This window comes from Bison bison, unplaced genomic scaffold, assembly GCF_000754665.1.
Source record: "Bison bison bison isolate TAMUID 2011002044 unplaced genomic scaffold, Bison_UMD1.0 scf7180017864297, whole genome shotgun sequence".
Taxonomy (NCBI): Eukaryota; Metazoa; Chordata; class Mammalia; order Artiodactyla; family Bovidae; genus Bison; species Bison bison.
In genome coordinates, this window is record NW_011494869.1 from 4,996,106 (window position 1) to 5,000,624 (window position 4,519).

Genomic DNA, 4,519 nt, shown 5'->3' on the forward strand with positions numbered 1-4,519 from the left:
CTAAATAACAACAAAAGGTTCAGGATATGAAAGCCTTCATTTTCCATCTTAGAAATGATCACTCAGTCTATCACCAAATGACACAGACCATGTGTAGCCACTTCCCTAGACTCAATCTTGTGCTTCACTCTGTTGCAGCTACATGGCCCTCACCATGCAGATCACTCTATAGGACAGCTTGAGCATCCTTACACATGGTAGCTGATTTTATCCAAAGCAAGTGATATAAGAAAGCCCCAATAACTTTTACAATCTAATCTGAGAAGTCACAAACTATCACTCTGCCTTATTCTATTCATTAAATGAGAGTCACGAAGTCCAGCCTACACTTGCTCACCTCTTGAAGAGAGGAATATTAAAGAATTGGTGGGCATTCTTCATAGGCACACAGTTTTGATTGTTTTAGCTCTTCTAATATCCACATCTATATTTTAATATGCTTATCATTGGGACTCCCCTGGTGGCTCAGTGGTAAAGAATCCACCTGCCAATGCAGGAGACACGGGTCCAATCCCTGATCTGGGAAGATCCCAAATGCTGATGAGAAACTAGGCTTATGCACTAACAACTACTGAACCTGTGCTCTAGAGCCCCAAACTACTGAAGCCCTGCAGCCTAGAGCCAGTGCTCTGCAACAGGAGAAGCTACTGCAATAAGAAACCCATACAGTACAACTAGACAGTAGCCCCTGCTCGCCACAACCAGAGAAATGCCAGCACACAGCAAGTGCCGGCAGAGTGACAAATAAATTAAATAAATATAAATAATAAAAAAGGTTTCAAAAATATGCTTATCTATTGATTTTCTATTATGGAAAATAAATATTTATGCCACTATCCACCCATCTATTAATAGTTACCCCACCACACACACACACACACAATTCCTCTTACCCAACATAACTGTATCATAACTTTTCATTAAATCAATAATCAATGTTTAAATTAACATGATCATATAAATAGTCTATAACTGAGCTTCATGATATAACTGATTTCATTTTTTTTTAATACAACTTACTCTTTTACCTACAGGCAAGGATATTCTTTTAGTTGTTTAATATTCTATGTACCCATCACAAGCTTATACCTAGTTTTTTAAAAAGCATTCAATTTCCTCTCAATGTGTTGAAACAAATCAGGTAATGTATCAACGAATTTTTTAATTGGAGTTGGATTTTAGTCCTTTCTCTACCATTAGTTATACAATCTTTTACAAAAGATGAAGAAACCTTTTGTCCCTCTGTTTCTTTACCCATCAAAGAAAGGTAGAGGTCAAAAAAGCAACCCTTCTTGATGCAATGACTTCAACTAAAAATTAACAAACAGGAAAATATCATTTAGAAAAGAGAATATACCTGAATTCTAAATTTCTGAAATTTCTTATCCTGACATATAGGTCGAAAACAATTGACTTTTTTTTGGCCAGTGGAATTCAATAGAGACAATTAGAGCTGACAGAAGCATGAACAACGTAATGCCAATCAGATAGTTTTGCCCAAGGTAATTCAGAATGAGCTCAGGGGACTTACTTGAATAGTGAAGCTCATTAACATTAATAGCAGCTGCAAGTTCACATCTAAACGGGAATATGCCTCACGGGGCAAAAATTCACTAATCTGCTATATGGGCTACTTTGTCATACTCTTAATATTCTAGAGGCAAGACAAACTGAGAAAGCATTAAATGTATAAACAGCACTTCCTTGTTAATCAAACTTCATTTCTCTACTGCTAACCTCTTTTACATGGAAGGGGGGATTTTTAATGTAAAATCTCCATTTGGTCTTACTTTTCACAGGATTTTACATGCTACAACAGGCATTTAGGTATTTTTATAATAAAATATTTCCTCTAAAAAATAAATCCTGAAAAGTAATTTTATTTTATCCTAAGTAAAAAATTGTCACTCTATATTTCTCTAAGATATAATTCATCATTATTAAATTACCAGATTACATGCACAATTAAACTTATTTATCAAACAAGACATATGCCAACAACTTTACAATAATCCTCTAAACCATAATAGCAGATTTTCAACTTTAATAACAACATCATGCAGCTAATACCCAAAGGACTAATTTTAAAAGTAAAGGCATTTAGTAATTGAAACTGAAATTATACAATTAAGCACTTGAGTAATTTAAACATGAACATAAGTGTCCTGGCTGTGCTGCTCTTGGCTTTTAGTCAAATTTACTAGTGCCAGTTAGACTTTATCACTCTAATTATTTCTGCTCATATCAGATCCTGCTAAACAGAAATTGAGAATTATCTGAAGTATTTTTTTTTACTCCTGCTTTTTCTGCTTCAAAAATATATTACTATACTCTAATCAAAGCTTCACACAGATAATCAAGAATAAACCCCACGATACTTATCAAGACTCCACAGAAATTTAAAAAGAGATACTTTATTTTACACCTATTCCCAGAAAGAGGCACAAAAGAACTTTTAATAAGAAAGTTATCTAGTGAGTATATTCACCTTGCAAATGCTTTTAAATCATCACCTCTCCATTTCTACCCATTCTCCCTTCTTTGCATTTTTTCCACCAAATATCAGACCCCATGTTAGTCTCATTGCCTTGCCTTTAGGAAGACTCTAAATAGGCCTTTCCTTGACAGCAAACATGACAGTCAGTTCGGTTTATTTCAGTTGCTCAGTTGTGTCTGACTCTTTGAGACTCCATGGACTACAGTACACAAGGCCTCCCTGTCCATCACCAACTCCTGGAGCCTACTCAAACTCAGGTCCATTGAGTCAGTGATGCCATCCAACCATCTCATCCTCTGTCATCCCCTTCTCCTCCCGCCTTCAATCTTTCCCAGTATCGGGGTCTTTTCCAATGAGTCAGTTCTTCACATCAGGTGGCCAAAGTATTGGAGTTTCAGCTTCAGCATCAGTCCTTCCAATGAATAGTCAGGACTGATTTCCTTTAGGATTGACTGGTTTGAACATGACAGAACAGCTTCTAAAATTAGTAGAAATCATCTCTTTAATTTTTACTATTTGATTAATACTTCTGACATTATATGATTATAGTAGAATTAAGAGATACTACTTCTTCAGTGAACTATAAAAATCATCAAATTTTTAAAAACAGAACAGAAAACAAGAAACAATGTGAACATCCCAAAATAAGGCATACACTTTAAAACAGGAAGAGGCAGGCAGACTATCTCTGATCAACAGAGGGCACAGAGATAATGTAAATCAGGCACCAGGGAAAGATAGCTCCACCATCAAGACCAAGTACAAAGGCATGGAAAGGGGGGGAAAGGATGCTTCAAATTCAAGGAACTGCACAGGAAAAGGTACAAGGATGGGGGGGAGGCGTTAGATCGAGGGGACATATGTATACTTGTGGCTAATTAATGTGAAACGGCAGGAACCAACACAACACTATAAAGCAATTATCTTCCAATTAAATGTTTTAATTAAAAAATAAATAAATAAGCAAATTTAAAAACAAAGGTACAGGGATAAAAAAAAGAGCTGATAACTTTAAGGATATATGGTTGAGGTCTAGGGTCTAATAGGAGGAGTTATAACAGGTAAAGCTAAACAAGTAGGCATAGTCCAGATCCTTAGCCTGGAATCCAAGGATTTTTATCTGAGATTTTATCCTGAAAGCAGGGGGAAGTCACTGTGGGTTTTTTTTTTTTTTAATAGAAAATAGACAGAATCAGACTTTTTAAAGATTTTAAAAAGATCCATTCAAAAAGATCCTTCTGGCAGCAGGGTGAACAGTCAATTGAGGCAGACTAGAATAAAGGAATCAATTGAGGCAGAGTGGAATAAAGGAATCAATTGAGGCAGACTAGAATAAAGGAAAAGACACTTATTAGAATACTGCAGACAGCACTGGACCACTTTACAACAGTCCAGAACAGCACTTTACCATGTTACCATGTTACAGGTCTAGGCTACAAAAAGTGAGAACCGGAACCATCACAGCAGCAGATAAAAAAGACAAGGGACTAGACCTCAAGATTTAATAAGATACTTCATTCATGTTGTCCACCTGGATGTGGCAGAGGAGGACAGGAAACAATCTAGTTTCTGACTTATAAGATTCCAGAAAAAAAGGTCCCTCCTCTGGCCTTGTGATGCCTACCCATCACCACATGCTTGGCCAAGTCTTTGCCCATCAATTACCCCATTTCATTCCTATGGCTCTTTTGCTACAACCTGTAAGACACATAAGCCTCTGCCATCAGATCAGATCAGATCAGTCGCTCAGTCGTGTCCAACTCTTTGTGACCCCATGAATTGCAGCACACCAGGCCTCCCTGCCCATCACCAACTCCCGGAGTTCATTCAGACTCACGTCCATCGAGTCAGTGATGCCATCCAGCCATCTCATCCTCTGTCGTCCCCTTCTCCTCCTGCCCCCAATCCCTCCCAGCATCAGAGTCTTTTCCAATGAGTCAACTCTTCACATGAGGTGACCAAAGTACTGGAGTTTCAGCTTTAGCATCATTCCTTCCAAAGAAATCCCAGGCTGATCTCCTT